Source organism: Ambystoma mexicanum, chromosome 2q, assembly GCF_040938575.1.
Source record: "Ambystoma mexicanum isolate Mex_15411 chromosome 2q, UKY_AmexF1_1, whole genome shotgun sequence".
NCBI lineage: Eukaryota > Metazoa > Chordata > Amphibia > Caudata > Ambystomatidae > Ambystoma > Ambystoma mexicanum.
The window spans coordinates 560198134-560225843 of NC_090924.1; positions in this window are offsets into that span (position 1 = coordinate 560198134).

The following is a 27710-nucleotide window of genomic DNA, read 5'->3' on the forward strand; positions in this document are numbered from 1 at the left end:
ACCCGGACTCCCTTCGGATACATCAACTCCGGCAACAAATTCAACATCTTCCTACATAAGGCCATGCCCGACTTGGGTGAAAGGGGTAACCTGGCCTATGTGGATGATATCCTGATCAAAAGCTCAACTGTGGAGGAACACATAGCGGAAATCTGTTATGTTCTGACACAGTAGAGGGTTGCCTGAGCAAAACTATCCTTCCAGAAGGCATAGTGGTACAGAACCCGTGCCAACTTCCTGGGACATGAAATAACTTCTGAGGGTCTCTGTCCCCAGAAAAAGAAAGTGGAAGCACTCCTAAAACTGAACGACCACACAACTCTGTGTGAGCTAAGAAGCCTCCTTGCACTGACTAATTACAGTAGGAAGTTCATTGAGGATTACGCAGAGATCACAAGACCCCTGATCCATCTGTTGAAGGGAGGGTCAAGTAGGAGTGAGGTCCAGAACAAGATGAGGCAGTAAAGCAACTCAAAAGAAGCCTCTCATAAGCACCTTGTCTAGCTTACCCGGTCAAAAACAAGGAGTTCTTCTTGGAGACAGGGTTCTCGAATACATGCTTTACAGAAGTATTATATAAAAAAGCATGACATGTTCAATAAAGTCATCTCCTACACAAGCAAGACTTTATCCTCTGTGGAGGAAAAATTCAACGATTGTGAGAAAGCACTCCTGGCAACGGTGTGGGCATTGAAAAATTACCGCCCGTTTATCCAGGGGGAACACATCATAGAGGAGAGTCCCACCAGCCTTTGCAATATCTCCAAAGTGACAGAATCCGGGCCGGAAGTGTGAGTAATTCCAGAATTACTTCCTGGATTATTTCAATGCAAGGCTTACCTGTGGAGGTAAGATATGGCCAAAACAAGAAGAGCCCCTTCACGCAAGGTCTGGCTGACTTGCATGATTTTGCAAGAGAAAACTGTCTCGGGGACAAAAGTCTTAAAATCCAGGACAACATGGAGGCATAACTTAATTCCCCGCACAAAGTCTATGAAGAAGACAAGTGCGAGGGAATGCCCAACGTTTATGTGGACGGGTGCTTCTACCATGTTGACAACAATGGGGTAAAGGAACTGGTGGCCGGCTTTGGGAATGCCTGGGTGAATGATGCTCCACAACCCTGTACAGGGTACAAAATCGGTCCCCACAGTAGACAGGTGGCAGAGTTGATGGCAGTTCATCAAGCCATCCTCACTGGCACCCAACACCAACTCCACGAACTGGTCATAATCACTGATTCAGATTATGTCCGGAACGGGTTCGTGGAGCACCTGGTTAATTGGAAAACCAGAGGCATGCTATTTGCTAATAATAAAACACTTAAACATGGCAAACTCATCCAAAATATTGATGATCTGGTCACCTCTAATGGGATGATCATCTATTGGAAGAAGATCAAGGGTCATTCCAGAATAGAGGGGCTGATCAGCTGGCCAAAACTGGAGCCCTCCAAGAGGAGCTCCTCGAGATTGAGTCCCTGTTGCGGGAAATCCAGGTCACTGCTATCAATAGGTCCCAGACAAATGCTCACAATGAACTCTCAACTGCCCAATGGAGTAAGGAGACTCCAGATTCTGATTTATTAACTGCACAAAAAGGGGATCCGATTATTGGTAAGTTTTATCAACACATTGAGGACCCTGAGAACTTTCCCCTGACGGATACCAATTACATTGGGAAAGAGGACCTCAGGGTGTTGATGAAATGTCCAAAAATGTTCTGATTCCAAGACGGTTTGTTGGTAAGGAGATCCATATCTGGCTGTGACCAGTGGATGGCCCTACCTCATTCTGAAGCCTGATGCTAAGTCACGCCCATGATGTGGAGACACAGCCAGTCAACGGGGGTTTCACACTACTTTAAAAATCTTGCGAGAGGTTGCACACTGGCCACAAACGGGGCAGGACCTTGACCAATTCTTGAAGGGGTGTCCCGTGTGTGCACAATTTCAGCCAACATCACTCACACTCCGAGGTCCCCTCCAGAAGAGGGGGATGACACTGCGTTGGTCAGATTTAAAAGTAGATTTCATCGGGCCTGTGATTCGCTCCTTTACGGGGAACAAGTACATTAAATATAACATGCTTATTTACCAAATAGGTGGAATGTCTCCCAGCCCCAAATTGCAAGGCAGAAACAGAAGATGGCATGATGATCAATCACATCTTCTCACGTTTTGGCCTACTCTAAAGGATTGAGTCATACCGAGGTAGTCACTTCACCAGCAAAGTGATGACAAGCTGACGAGTGTGCAGAGCGGATGAATGCGAGGAATCAGATGAGTGTATGGAGCGGACGAGTGTGAGCGGGCGAATGCATGGAGCAGGCGAGTGTATGGAGCGGACGAGTGTATGGAGAGGACGAGTGTATGGAGGGTGGGTGAGTGTGTAGAACGAATGCCTAGAGCGGACAAGTGCCTCGAGCGGACGAGTGCGTAAAGCATAAAAGCGCGTAGAGTGGATGAGTGCGTAAATTGAATGGATCAGGTGAAATAGGTGGGTGGAATGGGTGACATATGTGGATAGAACGAATGATGGATGTGGATGGAGCTGGGAAGTATGTGAATGGAACGGATGAAATATGTGAAAGGTACTGGTGTAATATGTGAAAGTTACAGGTGAAATATGTTGAAGGTACAGGCGAATTATGTGGGTAGAGTGCATAAAACAACTTAGAATACACAGAAAGATCGGAGTACATGGAACAGATTCAAGTGCATGGAACGGATTCAAGCGCATGGAACTGATTTGAGTGCATGAAACGGAATGGAGGCCATGGAATGGATCGGAATGCGTGAAGCGGATCAGAGCACATGCAAGGGATCGGAGGGCATGGAGCGGACCCGAGTGCGTGGAGTGGATGGAGTGTATGGAACTGATTGGAGTGCATGGAACGAGCCGGAGCGCATAGAAGTGCGCGAGATCCTTGGAATGGTTTGGAGTGCAGAGATCGTTTGAAGAGCATGTAAATGTCACAAGTGCTGGGACATAACGGTGATTCCTCCAAATCAGATAAGTCTATGTCCTCCTCCCCTTTCTCCTCACCTGTTTCTTCCAGAAGATTTCCTCGTCTGTAGGACTTGTCTCTTGGTCTTTTCTTCTTTGTGAAGAGATAAGGTCGTCCGCGGGAAGAAGCCACCCTGATTCCCTGATAAACAGGAAAACAGCCGGCCCCGTCCCGAAGACGCCAGGAAGAGAGGAAAAAAGCAGCCGCTTAAAAAAAACCTCTCGCCGGATGTTGTTGATAACAAATGCATGCTGGAGGAGTTGACTGGAGAGTCCGGAGTGCAGGTGAAAGGCAGGAAAGTCTTTCCGAAGCTGTCAAGCTGTAGTATTTGAAGTTGTAGCACGAGAAGCCCGGGGAACCCGGGATGGAGGAAAACACACCACTGCCAGAAACCGGAACGAGATCCGGAAAACAGGAAGGAATAGCGGAGCCCCGAAAGGCACGGGAAATCGATAGAATGGAGTAAACAGGCAAAAAAGGAAGGATAGAAGCAGTAGAGAGAATAACTGCTATAGTTACTGAGTAATCTAGGTAATAGGGGAAGTACTGGAAACACAGTAGCACGGCAACAAGGCGAAAGAAACAAGTTGCAACGCACAGAGCCCAGAGAGGGGCGTGGTTAAATACGGAAACAAGAGAAAAGGCTAGACCGGTAAACCAGGAAGCGGAAGGAAAAGTAACACAGAAGAAAAAGACTAGACCGCCAAACCACCGCCAAACCAGGAAGTGAAAAGAAAAAACACACTGAACAACTAACGGCGCCGCCAACGCCAAGCCTTCCATAACCGCCAGCGGCCACCAAAGGACGGCGGCATGACAGTAAACCATAATATCACACCACCACGCTCACTCTTTTCTTTACACCATCATTCAACTAGAACACAGAGATACTATGACACCATTCGGTATAGCTGTTCTCATACCAACATATGCCGCATACACCACATCACTCTAACTAAACACTGCTGGTTACACACCCTCCAGCCAGGCGTTCTCCTCAGGCCTAACGCAGCCAGAACCGATCTGGTTAAAACTCACCAGAACGAACACATACTCTTGATCCCCCACCACCACACCTACTGCTATGAAGCAGCTATTAAATGAATGCCACACCAGCTGCACCCATATCCGGTGCTCACACGCACCTTTGACTCTCTCTACTCTCTCTACTGACTTGAACTTCGGTTCCTGAGGGCGTTCAACCTACCAGCGCCTTGAGACCATACCAATGGTACATAAGGCGCTATATAAATGCAAAATAAAATAACATAACATAACATGACAAAGATGTGGGAGATACTTGGGGTAAAAAGGAAACTTCACATTGCATACCACCAGTCCTCTAGTGGTGGAGTTGAAAGGTACAATAAAACCATTGTGAGCATTCTAAAAAACGTTTGTTGCAGAATCTGGGCCAAGTTGGGACATTCGCTTACCGCTTGTCCTGATGGCCATCAGATCTACATCTTCTTCTGCAACTAAAATGTCTCCATTTGAGCTGATGACTGGATGAAGGATGGTACTACCTCAGCATCTGCTCTATGCAACACAGGAGCAGACACTGAGTAACGCCACCACAACTCATGAGTATGCTGAGAACCTAAGAAAACACATTCAACATGCTTTTGTGTACGCTCAGCGGAATCTAGAAAGATCTGCAGAGGGGATGAAGACTCAGTATGATCTAAAACCACCAAAAAGGAATACCAAGTAGGAGACAGGGTCTAATTGTACAATTTCCAAAGGAACCATACCAAAGAGCGCACGTTTTTGCCTAGCTGGTGAAGACCTTATGAAATTGTAGAGAAAATCTCACTTGTCGCCTACAGAATCTGCATCCCCAAAGGCGAATTGACAGAAGAGAAATGGGTCCATATTAATCATCTAAAGAGTTATCACCCTAGGCACTCTTTACAACAAATTGAGGAGCCCAGAGAGAATCAAACAGAGGAGACATCGCAAACATGAGAATAAGAAAAATAAGAACCAGAAGGGAGCCGATAGGATTTAAAAATACAATCATGTAACAGGGAGTATTTTCTTCATTATCAATTGTTATTATTAAATGCCTGCATATCCCACTGCTGTCAACCCGATTTGAGGGCAGTTAGTGGGAAATTGTTGTAACTGGTTTGTGTTCTCTTTCATAGATTTGTACTGGTTGCACCGATCTAAAGATCAAGGAGGACCTCCCCGGCAACCTGGAAGGGAGAAACCAAAGGAGATCCGGGAGTGTTGGTCCACACCATGAGAGGAAGATCCAAGAGGAAGCTGGGGAGTGTCGTTCCACATTCCGACTAGAGAAAACGAGAGGAGCTGGATGCACCGTTCTCTGATGGAAGAAGGACTCATACCTGCCTGATCCTGTTGTGTCCCATGGAGAAATCCCACTTGTCTGACTCTCCCTCTACTTGGAAGCCCAGGAGAAGTTGGGGGGGGATGTGTGGGATATATTGACCCACTCAAAGGCATTGCCCCACATCACTAAGATGCATTTACGCAGAAACAACCACAAAAGGGTTGCGCTGGCTCCTGTGAGCACCATGGCTCAAAACTGCGTTTTTCAAAAACAACAAAAATGGCTGCACAGTCCTGCCAAGCACACATCGGGCAGGATGGAACCAGGATGCACATTGAAGGAGATTGCCAGTGTGTTCCGACATAAATAAAAGGAAGAAAGTGGAAAAAGCAGCATTGCTTTGCTGCAAAAGCCAAAATCTCCATTGAAAAGAAACCCTTTTTTACCTTTAAAAAAATGCGCTTTGATGCTAATTCCCTCAGTCACTTAAAGCCACTGTGATTAATAAGCCCTACCAATCCCTGCGTGTTTCACTGTGCCTCAGCAAAACCAGGCATGATTCTGAATTGACAAGCCCATTCAAACCAACTCTAAAAAAATGTTTTTAAAAAATAGGAACTTTATTTTTACTTACACAGGAAACACAGGCATTTTCTTTGCATAGGTATCCAAAACTCATCTGGTCAAAGGGAGACTCTAACTAGCTGAGCCATGCCTGTTTCAATGTATCCATGCTTCAGACCAACTCCAGCACTTCAAGAGAATAACTATAGCCGCAGACAGTTTGTGAATCTGCTGGAGATGAAAAGTTTAATTTAAAAAGTAAGGCCAGCGGCACGACGTGTAAAGAAATGGGATTTTGCAAACTAAAGAAAAACAAATGCCTGTGTGTTGGAACAGTACACTGGTGAATGAAAGCCTACCAGTTTTTGGCAATATGAAGGGGTTTGTTGCTGGCGAGATTATATAACATGGGTTATTTTATGCAACAGGCTTGCTTTAATTCTGGATCTAAGATTAGAAATTAAAGGGTAAAACAATGGTAGCTGGAGTTGTAAGTTAACAAACAGGTTTTCTGCTTGGAGGGATGGCACCAAAAGGAGGGCTCTCTCTCAGCAGATACTGACAGCCCCCTGATAATTACGGGGTTGAACAGACTTTCGTCTCTGCTGGGACCCTGACAATGAAGCTCCCAGGGAAGGGAGTCTAAGGTGTGAAGGGGCAATATAACTTCAATCAAGGGACAAACCCCAACCATGCTCTGAAGGAATTGACAGTTGGCAGCAGTTGAAGTTAAAGAAAAATAAAATGACCCAGGGACAAAGGAACTGTCATTTGTTCACAAAGACTATTTCAGGAATAAACTTTAAAGACTCCTATCTCTGCAGCAAGACTTTGAAAAATTGTAAATATGTCATAGTTTAAAAGTGATTTTTTTGTGCTTTCTTTTGAGACGTGATAGAACTCACTGACACTTTGGGGACAGAAAGGGCAAAGTATTGATGATAAATAGTAAAGTATAAATGTTGCAAACATACATTTTTGTACATACATCCCTTAGGAGAATGTGCATCTGTGTATAAAGTTAGGGAATTTTAGGCTGCATCTTTCATGCTCAAAATTACCAAAATGTGCCAGAAGGGCGAAACAAGGTCCCACAGACTGGAGGATTAGACAGATATGTGCTGCACAAAATATGTAACCTGTGTACACAATTTGCAAGAGATTGCAATGGTGTAAATGTATGTTTTTGGCAAAATCGGATTTTAAGTAAAGTAAATGTGGGAGTTTTTGGACATTGTAAAACTCACCTCATAAATCTGACATCATTCCCTTGGAAATCCAACCAGTGGAGAGCAAGGCGGAGATTAGCACCCCTGTCCAATCCAAGTAGTTTATGGCCGTGCTTAGTTAACCCTGCCCATCCTACATTGTGATGATGTAATTATGCACTATAAATAAGGGTCCCTGACAAGGCTCTAGACACACACTCTTCCTGATTTCCTGCACTGCGTTCGTGTACCCATCATCTTCCTGATCCAGACTCCAACAACAAGGCCACGCATTGCTGATCCTGCTCCAGGCCCCACTGCAAAACCGAGGCAGTGCTGATCCCATTCCCAGCAAGACCTCCAATATAAAAAAAAAACAATACATTTCCCATTAACAAGGGGGAAACTGTGGTACCTTTGGCATCCTGATCCAGCCTGGCTTGCTGCCACTCACTACATGCTGCTGCAATCCTGCTACCCTGAGGACCTATGGTATCCAGTGACCAGAATTGCCAGTCCAGAAGTGCTACCCAGTAACTAGAACTGCCCAGCTGTTTGTCAGGCGCCCTGCCATGTAGTGACCAGAACCGTTGACTGTCCAAAATCCAAAAACTAAAAAGTGGACTGTGAGTATCAATTGCCACACAATCTAAACCCATAGCCTATCTTTTCTTTGTCCTCATCCCACTCTCTAAGTAACCCTATCCTTATCCTGATACCTTGTTCAAACTGTCACAATCATTCTTGCAACCCTGCCCTTGATTTCTAGTGCTAGTGCCATCCCTTTAATAATTTGTCTTTTGAAATCCTAAGGCATTAATACTATTTGGAGTGATCGGACTGGTTCCGCAAGAGGGTTGAACTCGCGAATCAACCCTGGAGCTTACTGTGTCCCTCTTTGGTGGCCGAGTCTGAAAACTCTAGTGTAGAGTAAAACTATTCTTGTCACAACTGATTTTCTTTCTTTTTCGCACCTTCATTTACTCAAAGTGCACCTTCTTAGATCTTGCATAACTCATTCAATTTACCAGCTAGAGACTTACTTTCACTTCCATAGTGCGATTTGCAATATTTCACCCATTTTTCAAAGAAACCGTTTTAGTAAATTTACACGGAAAACAGAAATATTTGCAAAGTTTCAATGTTTCATTTTGATTGTAAACCATTTTAAATCTTCCATTAATTTTTCGAATGTATGCTCTTGCTAATCCATTGCTTGTGATTGTTAGTACGAAAATTGCAGGTCGAAATCCTAACTTGGGTGCTATCTGTCCTAAATCAAAAGTGCTTCTGTTCTACTGTGTAGTGTATGTGCTCCACTAAAAAGTCAAACCCAGTGAATTGCTCACATTCTCCTTTGTAACTATCACTCCATTGGTAATTGCTGCCCTATATTAAAAGTATGTGATTTCTTTAGAATTTGTATAAATAAATAAATATTGCATTTGACCAACGAAAAGGGTGTGTGATATGAGTGGTATATCATCCCAAAATTTAATCCAAATAAATAAGGAGAAAAGCACCTCAGTTAGGCGCTACACACTAGGCCGAGACCAAGGTGTGCGTGTCGCCTGATTGAAATCCTTACCAGGAGCTTCTCCAAAAAAATATGTTGAGTGTTTACATGAGCAACATGCATTCTGCACAACAGTGAAGGTGGCATTTACATAACACCACCTTCACTGGTGTGCAGAATGTATTTTTCTCATAGAGGGCTTCCAGGGATTTCCCTTTGAGCCGCTCTGTGAGCAAAATAAAGTCAGCATCAGCACACCAGTGAAGGTGGCACTTACATAATGTGCCTTAAGCAGAGGCAAGTTATGTAACTGCTACCTTTACTGTTCTGCAGAATGTATTTCCATAACATGCCTCCAGCAGTATTATAAGGTTGAATATACTGATGGAGGCACTGTGTCTTTAGCAGTATATGTATATACTTTTGCAGGCACGTTATGGAAATGGTGCAGCTTTTTCTGATGGATGCATGCACATTTTCTGATGTACACTAATCAGAAATTGTTCATGTATCCAGAGACACATGTTGCGCTATTTCTGTAACATGCCTCCAGCAGTATACTAACGTTTAAAGCACAACGTGCGTCTAGCAGTGAATAATACGCTGCCTGAGGCACGTTATGAAAATGGAGCAGTATTTTCCTATGGATGCCTGTTGCGCCATTTCCATTACGTGCATCAAGAAGTATACTCAACTTTCTTTTGCTGCAACTGTGCCAGGAACCACGCTTTTCCCCCATAGTCAACTGAATACTTAGGCCAACTATTTGGTATTCAGCTAAGATGTAATTTCACTATTCGGTACACCCTTAGTTTGAAAGTAACTACAATTCTGTTCAATCCTTAAATTATAAATAAAATGTATATTTTCTATACTGTTACAGTTAGAATATGCCAATCAGTATCTAACTACTTTAAAACAAAAAGCATTCTACAAAATAAAGTAATACAATGATACATTAAATACAAATATTGACTTACACTTATAAAATATATTTTTAAACAAATTACAGTAAGACTCCACCATCAGGTATGTAACTACTTTTAATATATTACAAAACATTCAGACACAATTATCAAAACATGGATTAAGTTTTAAAGTTAAATATGTGTTTTTCCAATCCACCACAGATTTTATTCCCATGAACAAATGATTCGCAATTTGTTAATGCAACAGCATTGTTCCGCACATAAATGTTATGCAAAACATGGTGCATACAATGTACTATATATGAGAGTAAAAAAATGTTATGTGTATTATATTTTCCATATCATGTTCTACTACTAGTGATGTTGTCTTTTCTTCATAAACAGACATAAAAAATTAGTTCACCTTTGCACAATTTCAAACCCAAGAGTGACAACACTGAGACTAGAAGAACAATTGCAATATCATCACTGTCCAAAATGTTGAAACTTCCAACCAAGAAATTCACACTTGCACTTCACCCACACCAACAATATGACCATGTAAAGAAGGATCCATTACCTCCACTCCAACTGCACTAAAAATCTATTAGTAACTGGACATCATTATAACCATATAATTGATATTGGGGAGTCAGTCATGTCTCTGGTGATATAAAAAAAAAAAACGGATTCTAATAGGAAAGCTTGGCCTTGAAAATTAGATGTAAAAAAATAGAAACCTCTGGTTATCCAAGAAATTATCACCAATGGCTTATATTGTTCCAATGGAGGTCAATCTACCCGATAAAAAAAGTCCCCCTCCGCATGACATGAAGACCCATCATTTAAACAATCATTGGCAGATTCACTCAACGCTGAAACTATTTTCTGTACAATAGAGTCTATATCCTTCGTGGTGAAATGCAAATTTGATTTTAGAATTCGACCATCGAGAGATACATTGTGTTGCAGAATTTCTGTCCGCCTTCTTATAAGTTCATACCCCATACAAAGAAAATCTTGTGAAAATTACATTATTAAATCTGCAATAACAGGAGTTATAAAGTGCACAAGGGACCAATTACCTTCTTGTTCTTTATCTGGAATCTCTACTAGTGATATGTATTTTGTCTGGACTGAGTGGTTCTGTGGTACAAAATGAATTAGTTGCAAAACATTGTTGCAATTCAGGAATGGGCTGGCCGAAGTAGCAAACAATTCCACAATGTTTGCACGATTGCTTAACGTCCTGTCTGCCCACTTTGTTTGTAATGGCAAATAATTACTTTTCTCTAATCCCTTTAAAGGGGGTATTTCTATCGGTGTGTCCATTATTAACCTTCTTGCGCTCGCGTCCTCATTTCTTTTTTCAAATACTTCTACTGGCTTTTGACTTCGAAGAGTATTTTTCTGATTGGTTAAAAGACCCTTTTTATACAATTCTTTATCAGAATGAGCAACCTACGAGTCCAATGAACCAACCTGAGTCTTTAAAATGGAGGGTTTTATGTTAGTAGTAGTGGCAGGAGATCTAAGGGCTAATAATTCAAAGCAATTTGAGGTAGTCACTCAAGTGGGATCTGGAGGAGAGGTTATTGGCAACGATTGACAATGCCCCTTATTTATTTTTTGTGCTATATTTGCCAACGTATTTTGATTGCTTAATTTCTCCTCATTCTGTGGAATGTTTGTTGTCGGCAGCCACTTCTTATGGTGTTAGTGGACTCAATAGAAGGGTCGTCTCATTGAGGCTGACTGACGAGCACGACAGAGGCATCTCCAGATTGGGCTCTCTCGCCTTCCATTACATCCACCTCAGAAGGACTTGAATTTACTGTTTCTATGTATGGTTCATCTCCTGACGATAAAATCTCAGTCTCCACTTGACCTTTCAGATGTTTTTCAGAACTCAAACCTAATTCAATAATAACATCCACCAGCCTTAACTAAACCGTTTTTAATAATGTGTTATTCTTTGTATATGTTATTGCACAATGAGAATAATGCCTTCCAAATTATCAGTGATTCACAGTGGGAAGAATCTGAGGAAGTGAAAGAATCCTTATTAGCCGGTGAGGAAGGATACACACTTTCTGCAATCCGAGGTAAATCAGGCAATTTAGAGAGATTGGGTGATTTGGTCATCAAATCAAAACCAATAATATTTGCTGATACGGCAATTGTTAGCGGCTGTGAGCTAACATTGGGAATACCCAATGATTCCATCTGGAGATCAAGGCACATGTTTAATAGGGAATTGTTATCGATGGAGAGTAAAAGCGGGGATTCCACTTGCGCGCATGTCACCAGATCAATAGTTTCAGTGATAACAACACAACACCACTTGCACCAGTGATTTCACTTGCTGAGGTGTAAGGAAAGCCATCATTTTACCTTGTTCACTATTATTATTATTGTCATGATCTGATTTTCCTTTTGCATTTTTCTCAGCGTCTGCGTCAGCCTGTATAGGCGTTTACTTACCATTTATGTCTTCTATAGCTCCCACTATTAGCCAATTCCCTACCTTGAACTGCACGAGCAGTGCTACATAGTTGGTATCTTCTTCGGGGCGCATGCTTCGGGTTAACACAGAAGTCAGTACTGTAAGACTGCAATCTTTTCCAAAATAATCCAACAATAGCACTGCAAGTCACTATTGTGTAACTATACTTGCTGTGCACTTAAATGCTGCTGTTCAAACAGATTCCCTTTTTAAACAGTCTTCAATTCGTATTCTGTTCTCTTTGGTGTTGTCATGAATAGATGTCCCAGTTGAACTTAGACCATTCTCCACATGTTCCAGCCAGGGAGATTAAATACACTCTCTAGCCAGCCAATGAGGACAAAGGTAGAACAGGATTGGCTCCGCCAGGCTCTCAGCAGCTGTAAAGGGAACAGTAAAGAAGAACAGAAATCAAGTCCGTAGTACTGTCTTACCTCAGTCAATCCACCCATCAAACAAGTGACATACCTGAAATGGGCATATGCAGGTTAAGAAGAAGAAATTAAGTATTTGTAGCCCACCACCATGAGGACGCAATATAAGACAGATGGAATAAGTCTGATGGATGGGAAGCAATATGAGTTCCAATCCAGTTTCAGAAAAAGCAGGAAAGTTAAATCCAGGGCAAAAGCATAGTTCCAAGAAAGTTGCATGTCATCAAAGCAGTGGGGTAATCCAAAAGAGTTCCAGAGATGTATAGTCCAAAATCGAGGAACCAAAAAACGAAACCTCGTTCACCAAATTCCAAGGGTAATCCACAAGGCAATCCAAAGGGTGCTCCAAGAGTTCAAAAGCCAAGGTCCAAAGATGCAGAGCAGGAATCACGGACATTGAATCAAGCCACGCGCCACAACAGCTCAGAAGCGCTGAAAAGCTGTTTACCGGTGTCTTAAATAGCGGGATGCTCAATTTCTGGACAGCGGTGTACTTGTATCATGTGAGGGGGCCGCGATCATGTGACCTCTCTTCTCCTGCATTGTGGACATGTCGGCCGTTGCCGTTGGGCTGCGTCGGACAACCACCAAGGCAACCACCACCAGCGCTGCAGTGTGTGGAATTTGCGTGGTACTCCAGTGACTGCTGGAAAGTGACAGTGGGACCAGGACGGGATGTCAGATAAATACGCAACAGGTGTACACCTTCACAGATGTGCTAAGCTCAAAGATACCTCCTCTATAAAGGGGATCCTCACAGTCACTGGGCACTGTGACTTCCCATAAACATCAGGAGAAAAAATAGCAGTTTATCCATAATATATCACTACGGATCCTACTGCCTAATTTCACAGCAAAGCATCTGGACCAAAGGCTACTTCTTCCTTCCTGCTGCCTTTTCGCTTCCCTCACTGTGTCATGAAGGCATGAGGCCCACAGTTCTGTACTCTGTGTCCCTGGGGGAACCAAAGCTAGCTCTGTGGTCAGTACATGGCACACAGTACTGCTTTCTCCGTGTCCAGCTCCAGGCATCCAAACTTTCCAGAAAACTCTGTGTGGCTAGAGGAATGGACCTTAAATCATCCCTTGCATGGCACAGTACGGTACTAACTCGTAACTCAGCAGTTGAAGTGAAGCCGCCAATAGGAATACAGTATCACATCATTATATGATCAACTGAAATTCAATAGATATTTTCTGTTTGATAAGTACATTTTGTGCTACCTAAGACTCCACCTTTAACCCAGCTCCACCAAACCACCCTAAATATCTATTTGAACTAACTTGGGCCTGCTCCATTGCCCACTTTACCCCCATCATAAAACTGTTCACCACTGACCATGGTTTGCCATAGCCAGATTCCACAACCTCTGCACATTGCATCCACCTATATTGAAGGTCCTGCTAAGCATTGTGATAATCCAATGGAGTCATTACAGATACCACGGTGGTAACCTACTCCCATGTGGCCAGGGAATGGCAGCTGCTACCTGATCCTGACCTTGGGGGTGGCTATATGAGGGAGAAACACACGGGAGGCACATTCTCCAGGAAGATGTCATGGCTTCATTGGATGAGACATGGTATCCCCCATTTGCCCATGCAGAAAACCCCTTAATACCCACAACTCAAATAGCCTTCTGCCTTCCATATGTACCACACTTTAGGGAAGATAAAGAAACCTTTTCCCCAAACCCTTCAGTCCAAACTTCCAACCCTGATTTAAAAAGGTAAAAGCTCCAAGAATAAGTTGTCCAGTTCTAATTCTTTACAATATAGAAATGGCTTTTCACATGGAACCATTGAACGTATTTCCCAAGTAATCTGCACCCATTAATATCAATAGACTCCATTTCCCACAAACACCCTAGTACTGGGACAAGGAGGAAGAAGGGAACGATACAGAGAAGAAGGAGCCTCAAGCTCAATGAGCTTGCTAGTTGTTTTCAGAATGCACCTGTGCACGGGACATTTAAAGACCAAAAACAAACTCTCTGAGTCTTATGCTGTTTTGGAGAACTCATCGTACCTCTCTCCAAGGTGTGTGGTCCGTGGAAGCATGGAGCAGTGTGAAATAGCCAAGGGGCTCACAAGCAAGGAGGCAGAGAAATGTTTCTATGAGCAAGTCATGCCAGAGGCACGCCAGAAACCGAGTGAAGATTCCTGGGAGTTCGGCAAATGGAGAGAGCAACGCTTCACCTACTGGGACCTGAAGGAAGGCAGGCATGCTGACAGGAAGCTGCAAGAGGAACCGGAGCAATGAGGAAGCAGTCCAGAACAGAAAGCAGGCGGCAAAGCGAATGGGAGCGAAGGCACCACACAGAGCCGGTGAGTCAACCCAAACAAAGTGGGGACACCGGGATGTTTCAGCAACCATAATTTGTAAACTGTAAAGCCACAAAGACATTAAGGAGATTATTTGAAAACCAAGAGGGCATATTGAAAATACACGCCCCAGCCATGCATGAGTATATGGAGTGCAGATATGGGGGAAACCCAGGGTAAATGTTGAAACAACCAAATATACGGAACCAAAGAAGATATATGCAATTGTGGAATTAAAAGAACTTTGTAACTAACAGCATTGTTGTGAACCAAGAAAGACACCAAAAACTGTTAGACCAAGAGTTGCTGGGATTAAGGAAGAATCACCCTCTGGAAGCAGGGCTTGTTACTCTTCGTACATTTTTATGTTAAAGAATTGATAACTGTGAAACCAAAATTCAGGGAAAGGGAATGACCCTTGAACAAAGCCCTTTTTCTTGACTTTTGAAAACTCTGTATTAAAGAGTCACAGACAATGATATTGATATTTCATTTGTATTGATATTGATATTTTATTTGTATTGCGCTCGTACACAAGTGTTTCAGAGCACGACGAGGCAAGGGGGGGAGACAAGGGAGAACAAAAACAAGGATCTTACTAGGCCCTGTGAGAACGCACAAGTGTATGGGAGAGGGAAAGGGGAAAAGTGCAAGGAAGGGGGGAGAAGTATAAAGTGCTGAGCAGAGGAAAACAGATAAATAATAAATAAATAAATGATAAAATGTAACAAAAATTGGTAGTGCAGCCAGCTCGTGGCAAGTGCTGGGTTTGAGGCAACGGGCAGGGTGTGTCCGGTAAGTGCAGGAAAAAAGGGGGGGCACTCTATGGTTACATATACAGACCCCAGTGCAATGAACTGCAAGGGCCAGTTTGGGTGGGTAGCAGGGTGAGCAAGTATCTGGGCCCAGAGGTAAGAGGGTAGGCCAGGTGCACAGTGCAGAGAGAGCAGATCAGCAGGGGAGAGGAGAGGCAAAGGCAGAAGCAAAGAGGAGGGTCTTGAGGTGCTTCCAGAACCACAGATGGTTCTCCTCAAGATTCAGAGTAGCAGGGAGGCTGTTCCAGAGGGAGGCCCCAGACGTGGAAAGAGATCTACCCCCAGCTTGTTTCTTTGAAAAATGACATACCCTGAGGGAGTTAGAGGTAGAGGAGTGAGGAGCTCGAGAGGGGAGGTATTTACGGAGGGACAGCTGCAAGTATTTTGGACCCAAACCCCAGAAAGCCTTGTGGATAATGCAGAGGGTTTTTAATGTAATCATTGCATCCACTGGGAGCCAGTGGACAGAGAGATTTCAGGGCTGGAGAGATATGATCCCAGAGCTTGAGGCCAAGGACAAATCTCACGGTCCTGTTCTGGATGAGCTGCAAGGGGCACAGCGTAGAGGTAGGTAGATTTATAAAGAGGCTGTTATAATAGTCCAACCTAGAGAAAACCAGGGCTCAGGAGACAGTGAGCTTCTGGGGGAAGGAGAGGAAAGTACCTTTGAGGAGGTACAGTGGAAAGTTTGACTTTTTTGAGACATCAGAGATGTGGGCAGAGAAGGAAAGCAGGGAATCAAAGATGACCCCAATGTGCTTAGCCTCGCAGGTGGTGGTAGGAGGAGGGCAAAGAGAGGCCGGCCAGAGAGTGAGAGCAAAGAAGGCTGAAGGCGTGCTGATGAGGAGGATCTCCATCTTGCTGGCATTCAGACAGTTATCGTTGGTGGCACACCAATCTGAATAGCAGATGGACAATTATAGATGAGAGAAGGAGAGGAGGTGGCCGAGTGAAGCCTGAAAATGAGTTGAGTGTTGTCAGCATAGCACTGGAAATTGGAGCAGAACATGGCAATGCGGTGGGCCAGAGCTGCCAGGTATTGGTTGAAGATCCAGGGGGAGAGGTTAGACCCCTGTGGAACACCGCCAGTAGAATGGGGGATAGATGAAAGGAAGGACCCAAGATGGACCTGGGAGTGTCGATCAGAGGGGAAAGAGGTCAGCCAGGCCAGGGCCATATCAGTTATACCCAGGTTGTCATGTAGATGGTTGAGCAGGATGGTATGGTTGACCGTGTTGAAGGCAGAAGAGAGATCAAGTAGGATGAGCACAGAGGGAATGTTAGAGATAAGGTTGGAGAGCAGATATTCACGGATGTTCAAGAGAACAGTTTCCATGCTTCTGGCAGATCTAAAGCCTGACTGGTGGTCATGGAGGCAGCCAACAGAATCAGAGTGAAAGTTAAGCTGCAAGATGGTCAGCTTTTCCAGGAGTTTGCCCAGAAAAGGAGGAATGGAAATTGGGCGATATTTAGCCAGGCAAGAAGGATCAGCTGTGGGTTTCTAAAGAAGATGATGCACAAGAGAGTGCTTAAGAGGGAAAGGGAAGGCTCCTGAGGCAAAGGAGAGGTTGCAGAAATCACCCAGGGCTGGAGCGAGTATGTCAATGTGGTCCTTGATGGTTTTAGAAGAACAGGGATGAACCTGTTTTGACAAGACTTTCATAGATCAGACTTGTTTAGCGATGTCGTCAGAGGAGAAAAGAGGAAAGGACGAGAAAGAGGGTGGGGTGGCCGAAGGAGTGTCAGAGTTCACAGAATGAGAGGGGAAAGGAGGGTGAGGGGGGTGAGGGTGGACAAGAAGTCCTGGGATTTTGAGATGAAGTGAGAGGCAAGGGCCGTGCAAAGGGCATGCGAGGTGACAGGAGGGGTAGAGGCTGCAACAGGGTTGGCCAACGTCTTGCAGATTTACAAGAGTTTGGCCAAGTTCTTAGATGCTGCAGAGACACGGGCTTGGCTGAGGGCTCTCTTCTTGGTGTGGACAGAGAGTCGATATTGCCATTGGATCAGGTGACAGGCCAGTTTGTAAGTATAGCTAGGTCAGAGTCATACCAAAAATTGCACTTGGCTTTGGGCTTCAAGTGAATCCCGTGACAGGGCAAGAGCATCAAGAGTATCGGAAATAGAAGAGTAGAGCATGGACAGGGCTGTGTCAGGATGTGAGTCAGCCAGGGGCAGAGGCGGGGAAAGAAGTTGGCAGCAAAGCCCTCAACTGACACACGCTTCATGGGCTGGATGTCCGAGAAGGTAGGTGGCAACATTGGGGTAGGCTTGGCCTGGGGGGAAGAAAGAGCGAGATATGAGAAGAGAGGAGTAAGTGATCGCTCCAGGAGAGAAGACTGGTCAGAGGGATGGAGAGGGGAGGTCAGAGGAGTTCAAGACATCAAGTGCAGAGTGAGTTGGGCCAGAGGGGAGGATAGAAAGGGAGAAGGGGTCACAGAGGTCATGTAAGAGTACAGAGGAGGAACAAGGAGTGTCTAGGTGGATATTGAGGTCACCAAGAAGGAGGAGTTGAGTGGTTGAGGCCGGGGGAGGGAGGAGAGATCCACCCACTCAGAGAGAAATTAAGTGATCTGACCAGGAGGCCAGTAGATAGCCACTGTAAGAGAGTGGCTAGGGGAGAGGGAAAGCTTGCAGACAAGGCATTCAAAAGAAGAGTATGTCTATGTGGGAATGATAGAGGCAGGAATCCACTCAGGTAAGATCAGGGCTACACCCCCACTGGACTTGGTGGATCTGGGTGCGGAGAGGATCTTTTAGCCATCAGGGAGGAGAGTGTCAAAGCTTGTGACAGAACTGGCCATGAACCATGTCTCAGTGTAAGGGAGAATTCTCCAGAATGGCTAATTTCCCTTACCTACTGAGTCCCTCAGCAGTTTTGCTGGATTTCTAGGATTTATTTTTTCACCTGGTAAGAGTGTGAGCCTTTTTTCCAATTCTTACATGTGTTTTGCTGTGTGTGTTTAACATTTTTGTATTCATAGACTGTGGAGCTTCACCTACTCCATAGGCATCATCTGTTTACTGTGTGTCACACAGCACATTTAGTGACACAGGGTTGTCTTTTTCAGACTTCCCACTTTAAACTCCATTTTCTGGGACTCACTACTGTCTCCCAGAACATGTAAAGTTGCATGGCCTTTATTAATCTTTTTAAAGCACAGACCCAGTACAAACTTTCTTACATAGAGTATTGGAAAGGGTTAATAGTTATCCCTTTTTGTCTGTCTCTCATGGAACATTATTCCATTCCCATTTCTTTAAGATTTGGCTGGTGGCAGTGGAATCTACCCTATTTTTCCTACTGCAGTCTATTTAAATAGCCTCGGTACTGTTTTAGGCTAAGTTAGTAGCCTCAAACTTAAATCCGATGGACCCCATTTACTTTTATTTGGTGCCAGCTGAGTTTTTTCGCCATTTCTTTTTGTAAAGGTCTTGCTCATGTTTTACTCTGTGCGCTAAACCAGGTTTGGTTCCTTTGTTCGCCGTCCTTTGGCAGGCTTCTAAACAGAAGCCCTCCTTAGGCGCCTGCATTTCTGAGGGTGGCACAATGTGAGGGACGGGTTTGAGACTCCGTGCAAAGGGTCTCTTTGGAGACCCATGTCGCACTCTGTATGACTGGCTGTGGTGAATGTCCCACCAGGACAGCCACCCTGCTGTGGGATTGACAGTCAGGCTGTGTGAATTGTGTGAATGGGGGAAAATGTAACGCTCACCTGGTATCCACAGGGATGTCACTCAGCCTGTTCTGAACTCTTACGACCTCGAACCCTTCCCTGGAGGCTATTCGACTGGAGACTGGGCCTTGTTTTCTTGCATAGTGTGCTCTCCATCCTGCTTTCAGCGCAGGGGCGAGTTGATTGATGCAGGCTCGTTGCTGCCTAGTTACTTCACTGGCAAGAGTCTGACAGGTAAGTATGAGTCTTTTGAACAGTTCTCTAACTTCGTTCCTTTCCTTCCTTAGATGATGGCCTGCGCCCAGGGATGGCGGCATGCTGCTGAGATGAGTAGCGCTGAAGGTGAGTGAGAGTGCGATGCACCCCTTTCGTATTTGTATTGAACTGAGTTCTTTTTCTGTGTCTTTTAGGTGCCACAACGTTTTCAGCGTTGATACCGGTTATGAAGAACAAATGCGGTGAGTAAGCGTGGTATGCGGCGCCTCTAGATGTTTCCATGCTAACCTGGAGAGTCTTTTCCCTCTTGCAGATGGATGACAAGTTCCGGAGACAGAGTTCCCCCAGAGCGGCTGGGATTCTGGTAAGCGTTTGAAGCTCAAAAAGTATTTAAAACTAAGCGAAGATTTGCAGAATGCTTACTAATGCCTTTTTTCTGTTCTTTTCCCTTTTCCTTAGGAAGCGGTGTGCCGGGATGGGAATGACACCGCTGAAGATGCCCGCAGAACAGAAGGAGCAATGAATGATGGGCAGAAGCGCTGCAAGGTAAGGCTGTTCCTAACTGTGTTCTTGTTCTTGCAGGAGCTGAGCGCAGAAGAAAGATGCAGGCCTACTGGAGACCGATCCGAACACAGTGAGTGTCATGCTATCCATAATAGGTCGAACCAGCTTCCTTCAGCTTGGTGTAACATGCAATGCAGATACTGCTCGAGCGTCTGATTTGTCCTCTCAGTTTGACCATCCGTTTGGGGATGGTGACTGGTGGATAGCCGGATGTCGATCTGGGCCATAGAGCAGCATTTCCTCCAGAAGTTAGATACAAACTGAGTACCTCGGTCTGAGACCAAAACTGAAGGAAACCCATGGAGCCATACGATGCCTTCAAGAAATACCTTTGTCCAGAGTGGAAGCATTTGGGAGCCCCTTAAGAGGAATGAAATGTGCAATTTTTGAAAATAGGTCCACGACCACAAGAATAGTGTTAAACCCTTGACCGGGTGGGAAGTCAGTAATAAAACCGAGGGACAACGTGTGCCAGGGTGCTGGTGGGATTTCCAATGGTTGTAATAGCCCAGCCGGTTTCTGCTTGGATGACTTGTTTTGAGCACACACTCCACAAGATAGGATGAATTGGATAATGTCTTTACGCCACGTGGGCCACCAATCATTTTGTTTTACCTTGGCTAGGGTTTTAGCGATTCCGGGGTGGCCCTCGATCAAGGAATCATGATAACCGGGCATGACTTGCTCTCGTAGTTCTTGGTTTGGTAAGAATAAACGATTCCTGAAGTAGGGTAACTGATTTTTTATCATGTAATGTTCTCCTTGTGCACTCCACGCTTGTAATTGCTCCGGGCTCATCAGGTTTTGGATTTCTTCATGTAATCGTTTCTGAGTTATGGTTGCTGTGATTCCTAGGAGCTTGTCACTCGGGATGATTGCTATTGGGTCAGGGGTCTGATACGCTTGCTTCTCCACCCCCATACGGGAAAGGGCATCGGCCTTCCCGTTTTTCACCCCTGCTCGAAATGTAATCACATAGTCATATTCAGCAAAAAAAGAGCCCAACGTAGTTGTGAGGATTGGGCCTTTGCCGTTTTTAGGTACTGGAGGTTCTGGTGGTCAGTTATTACGGTGATTGTGTGTCTGGTGCCCAAGAGGTAGTGCCGCCATGCCTTAAAGGCTGACTTAATGGCCAGGAGTTCTTTGTCTGTGATAGCGTAATTGAGTTTGGGGGTGTGAATTTACACGACCAGAAGGCAACAGGGTGAACTGGCCCGTTTCAGGGTCCTTTTGTGAGAGGACGGCTCCCATAGCCATGCTTGAGGCGTCTGTTTCCACCAGGTATGGGAGATCAGGGTAAGGGTGGCGTAAGATTGGGGCAGATGTGAATCTTGCTTTGCGTTCCTGGAAAGCCTCCTTGGCTTCTGTTGTCCACTGGAAATTTTTGTTGCGTTTCCTTAGTAATGACGTGATGGGATGCACGACTTGCGAAAATCCTGGGATGAACCGGCGGTAGAAGTTTGCAAAACCCAGCATACTTTGAACCCCCTTGAATGAATTTGGGGATGGCCAGTTCAGGATAGCATCTACCTTGTGTACATCCATTCGGATTCCATTCGGGCTGAGAATGAACCCCAGGAATTCCACCTCGGAGACGTAGAATGAGCACTTTTCGAGCTTAGCGTAGAGCTGGTGTTGACGGAGTTTCTCCAATACGGATCGGACGTGTTTAACGTGGTCCGGCTTTGATGCGGAATATACTAGGATATCGTCGATGTACACTAGAGCACAGACATTGATCAATTCCCGTAGGACATCGTTCATGAAGTATTGAAATGCAGCAGGCGTGTTGCAAAGGCCAAAGGGCATTACTTGATATTCGTGAAAGACGTATTTGGTGCGAAAAGTGGTTATCCATTCGTCGCCCTGTTTTACACGAACAAGGGGATATGCCCCCCTCAGGTCTAGTTTTGTGTAGATTTGTGCATCTATGACTTGATCAAGCAATTCAGGGATCAGTGGCAGGGGGTAGCGTTTTTTTACAGTAATCTGGTTCATTGCGCGATAGTCGATGCACATTCTCAAGTCCCCCTCCTTTTTCGGTACGAAGAATAGAGGACTGGCTGCTGGAGACTTCGAGGGACGGATGAACCCGTTGGCCAGGTATTGGTCAAGATAGGCCTTCAGGTGCTGATTTTCTGGTTCCGTGAGTGCGTAAATTCGCCCACAAGGGATTTGTGCGCTGGGTATCAGGTCGATTTGGCAATCGAATGGTCTATGCGGTGGCAAGGCCTGTTCTTTCTGAAAGACATCTTGAAAGTCCTGGTATTTACTTGGTAGGGTGCCGATTGCCACAGTCGCAAGCGTGGAGTTTCTGATGTCTATTGGTTGTTTCTCTTGGCGATAACATGTGTGGGCGCAAGTCTCAGGAAAGGCCAATTCTTTTGCTCGCCAATCGATTCGAGGATTGTGAGCTACCAACCATGGCATTCCCAAAATCAACTGGAACTGTGGTGCCTTAATGAGGTCAAAAACGATAGATTCTTGGTGTCCATACTGGCACAGAAGGGTTAAAGCTGCAGCGCATTGGGATACTGGACCAGAAGCTATTTCCGTGCCGTCGACAGTGGTAACAGTGTCGGTGGTTGATTTAGGGCATAACGGAAGCCCCATCTTTGCCGCAAGATCCTGGTTGTTGTAATTCCCAAAGGCTCCATTGTTTATGTACGCTCTTACTGCGTGCATCCGAGATGGTTGTTGGTGATTGATCAAGACCACAGATAGTGCAAAATGGGAGGTCTGTAGTTCACTTTCTTCGCTCGACAAGTGGACCCCTACACTTGCCGGGCTGACTTTTCACTAAGGTCCAGATGTTAGCAAAGGGTCTAAAAACACAAAGAAATATGGGAGAAACAAGAAGAAGGGACAGTGAAAGTCAAAAAGGGGGTAGGAGTGACTCCAGAAGGAGGGAACTAACCCATAGTTAAGGAGATGACAATGTCAAGGCAGTGCAGATTTTTCAGGAGAGTGAGGTGGCAGCATCTTGAAGGTAAGGTGCTAAGTGCTGGGATGCAGAGAGACCATAAGTAGTGATCTTTTAGCTGACAGGAAGCAGACAGGGTCCTCGTTGTGGGCCTTGTTGGGATGGGCCGGCTCCCACCTCCCAGTTGCAGTGATTGGCTTAACAAGCTATGAGCAAACAATGGGAGGCCAGGCAAAATAGTCAGGTAAAAAAACAGGCAGCCATGATGGAAAGGCACAAACAATGGCCAAAGGCTGCAGGAAAAATGGGAAAGGTTTTTAAAATGCCCAGAAAGGACAAGTAATGTCCAAGAGAGGATTCCTCATTGAGCGCTTTTAAAATCTGGTAATTTCAAAAGCAATTTCTTTGTCTTTGTTCAAATTTTCCCGAAAAGGATACCACCACGACATGCACTCAGATAGATACAACCAGGCTTACCCCAGAAGTACAGATGAGCTGCACATGGCAAGAAAGCAGCAGGAGAGCCTCCGTGTCACAGCCACAGGTCTGCAGTGTTGAAGAAGAAAGTGGGACTGATGAGGGGGCCTCGTTGTGTGCCTTGTTTGAATGGGCAGGCTCCCTCCTCCCGGTTGCAGTGATTGGCTTGACAAGCCATGAGCAACCAATGGGAGAGGGGAGCAGGCTATGCCAGGCAAAACTGTCATGTGGAAAAACAGGCAGCCATGATGGAAAGGCACAACCAATGGCCAAAGGCTGCAGGAAAGCTGGCAAAGGTTTTTAAAATGCCCGCAAAGGCCAAGCAATGTCCAAAAGAGGATTCCTTATCAAGCACTTTTAAAAGCTGGTAATTTCAAAAGCAATTTCTTTGTCTTTGTTCAAATTCACCCAAAAGGATACCACCACGACATGCACTCAGATAGAGACAACTAGGCTTACCCCAAAAGTACGAATGAGCAGCACATGCCAAGAAAGCAGCATGTTAGTCTCTGCGTCACCGCTGCAGGTCCGCAGTATTGAAGAAGGAAGTAGGAATGATGAGGGGGCCTCGTTGTGGGACTTGTTTGAATGGGCCGGCTCCCACCTCCCGGTTGCAGTGATTGGCTTAACAAGCCATGAAGAACCAAGGGGAGGAGGGAGCAGGCCAGCCCAGGAAAACAGTCAGGTGGAAAAACAGGCGGCCATGATGTAAAGGCACAAACAATGGGCAAAGGCTGCAGGAAAGCTGGCAAATGTTTTTAAAATTCCCAGAAAGGACAAGCAATGTCCAAAAGAGGACTAAAAGCTGGTAATTTCAAAAGCAATTTATTTGTCTTTGTTCAAATTCACCCATTCACCCATTGAGAAAGAACCCAGGGTATGGGACCCCTCGCCCCATTGTTGCAGTCAAAGGTTTTGGCCTTGGAAAACTTGTGTGTTAGAGAAAACAATCATGAGAAAGAACCCAAGTCTTGCAATCACCAGGTTAAAGAAATGTCCCTTTTTGCATTATAGTTTGTTTTGTAGTGTGAGGGTCAGGATAGAATGTTTGGACACAAGAAGAGTTTTTCGTTTTGATATCCTAACACAGACAGATCCTTAGTTTTTGGTTGTAGGGAGGGATGGTCAGAAAGGCATTTTCTACACCCAGAGCCATTACCATTGATTGACCACAATGTCTGTAGCATGTTAAGCATCTGAAAGTAGACATTGTCGTGGAAACAGGCCAGGCCCAGTGCCAATGTTAACCCTGTAACGGTTCCTGGTGGCAATGGCCAGTGGCTTGATTGTCTGCAGACAGGCCAACTTTCTAAGGACTACACATTCACTTTCCCCTGAATATTATTATAACAAAACACACACCAACAACAAAAAACTAATAAGAAAATACCAACCATCACAACATTAATACACTTAAAAAATGTGACTCTTCAATACAGCATGACACCCAATCATGACACCAGCTCCACGAAACCACCCTCAATATATATTGGACCTAGCCTACAGCATTTTCCATTGTCTGCTATACTCCAACAATGGGGCCGTTGAACACTGGCCATGGCTTGCGACAATGTCTAGTTGACAAAATACCTTGTACTTCAAATTTAACCCCATAGCCAGTTCCTAGTCACAGGCCAACTTTAGACTCTGTTAACAAAACTGAACTCCACACTAATATTTTGCTATCCCTAATTATAACAAAACCCAACTCCAACATATATAATGATCAATCTACATTAAATAATCTCAGAGGAGCATTAGAGTTGCATCAGTCCTGGCCCGTGCCATATTTAACCCCATAGCTGTTCATGGTAGCCATGGCCAGTGGCCAAATCATCTGGGGCCATGACCAGTGTCCAAATTCCCTGGACCATGCTGCAGGCCCCACACTAAGCATCTCAAAATAGATATTGGCCCTTGAATCAGGCCAAGACCAGTGCCAACTTCCACCCCATGTCTGGTTCCCAGTGGCCATGGCTATTGGCCAGATTGCCTGGGGACAGGCCAACTTTCTGTGGACAGCAAACTAATAAAATAGATACCAACAATAAAAAACAAATTAAACAACACAATATAAACACATTCACAAATAATGTGCCCTTCTCTAAGGCATGTCACTCAACCATGACCCCGGCCCCAAAAATCCAACCTCAATATACATTTGGAACTAGCCAACAGAATCTTCCAGTGTGCATTATACCTCAATGATGGGACCTTTCAACACTGCCCATTGCTTGCCATAATTGTTATGATGGATTTCTGAACTCTGACCAGGAGGGGCAGAGGTTCAGAAGGCCAGCCTAGTTTCTTGGAAGGAACAGAGTAACCTCTGAACAAGACAGACCAATCAGGGCAGCTATGGTAGGCGGTCAAGACTAAGGGCCTGATCATGACTTTGGCGGTAACCGCCGGTGGTATTAGCCCTACCGCTGAACTCCCCGGCACTATTAGCGCCGGATCACGAGTTCGGCGGTAATGTAATTCCCATTCCCCATTGAGTCCATTCGGGAATGCCCCATTCCCCATTGGGCTCAATGGGGAAAATTCACACTCTTACCGCCAGCGGATTTCCCGCCGGCGGTAATAGCGGAAATTTTCGGTGGATTTCCTCCCAGCTAAGAGCTGGGGCGAAATCCACTGAAGTCCTGATTTGGCGGACCCTTAAATCCGGCGGTATTAGCGCTACCACCAGATTTAAGGGTTACCACCAAAGTCGTGATCAGGCCCTAAGTCTCAGGAACACCTCTCTCAGCACACATCCTTCTCAATATTTCAGTTTTAGAAGCATTTAAAGTTAACAAGGTACTTTTTTCCATATTGTTAGATAGGACTATGGCCTTGTTTAGTTATACTACAATAATTCTTTATGTGTCCTGGTAGAAATAACTTAAAATGCCTTTGCTAGAATGGAACACTGGATACCTTCAGTCCTATCCCACCGCTGTACACCAATTTGTTAAGATGGATTTCTGAACTCTGACCAGGAGGGGCACAGGTTCTGTAGGCCAGCCTAGATTCTTGGAACAGGGTAACCTCTGGACAAACCAGGCCAATCAGGGTTGCTATGGCATGCGGTCAAGACTAAGTCTCAGGAACGGTGAGGGTGACTGAAGGACCTCAATGAGCACACAGAGAAAGGACAATTACAAATTACTACCGAAAGGGTTATATTAAAAATATAGACACATTTATTACAAGGCCATAACAAAGAATCACAGTAACACTAGGTAAACCAACACATCACACTCAATACAATATATACACAAGACCATGGGGGTCCAAAGGGGTGAATGCATGAAATATGTCGACAACCTAGATGGGAAGGAAAAAGGCAGAGCAGTTAATCTTTAGGCGCAGTTCAACATCAATAATACACCTAACTAAGAGGCAGTCCAAGCCCTACGAACAGAGGAGCCTTGTGCTCAATAGCACATGCACGCGCTTGTGCCAATGGGCTGAATAGGGTCTCTTCGAGGGTCTTTAGCAGCTCAGGAAGGTGGATGAGGCGATGCAGGACAAGTTCCCACTATTCAAGAAGTACCTCCACTTGAAGGCAGAGGCAGTTCGAGAGTGCGGAATGGAGTCACTATTTTTCAATAGCTGTGGAAAGGAAAGAGGCCCACAGGGGCCACATGTGCATAAAAATGGGCTCTTGCGCTAGCGTCCACCGGTTGGGGTAAGGAGTACTCACCGGTCCTCGACGCAGGCAGACCCAAACTTCGCCAGTTCAGTCTACGTCGCTAGCAGGTTCGAATGAGGCATAAAGGACGTCTCGGCACCTTTCAGATCCTGAGATACAGCGATGATTCCCAAATCGGACAGTGGCAATTTCTCCACTCCGGGAGGAGGAATTGTCCCAGTTCCACTGCAGCAGGCTTCAGGGCGAAGAGGGTCACCTATGCAGCAAACTTGCACAGGTCGTTGCCACGGCAGGGCAACACAGTAACCATGCTATCTCCGGTCCTGGCGCACTCGTCTCACTTCAGACCTGGGAATGCCAAGTGTAGGAAATTCGGTGTGAGGGTGCCATGGACACAGAGATAGCAGTATACCAAGTTTTGAGGGCCTCCGTAAAGGTCCTGCATAAGTTGGTCAGCCCTCTGGTTGGCCCAGGGACACTTCCGAGAAAGCTTACGTGCAGGGTTTGGTGAAGATGCCGAGAATAGTTCGTCCCACTATTCCAATGGGTCAAAGCATCTTCGCAGACCTTCTAGGATGATCAGATGTAGAGGGGCCCCACGGGACGACAGCGGGCTCAGGGTGCCAAACCTT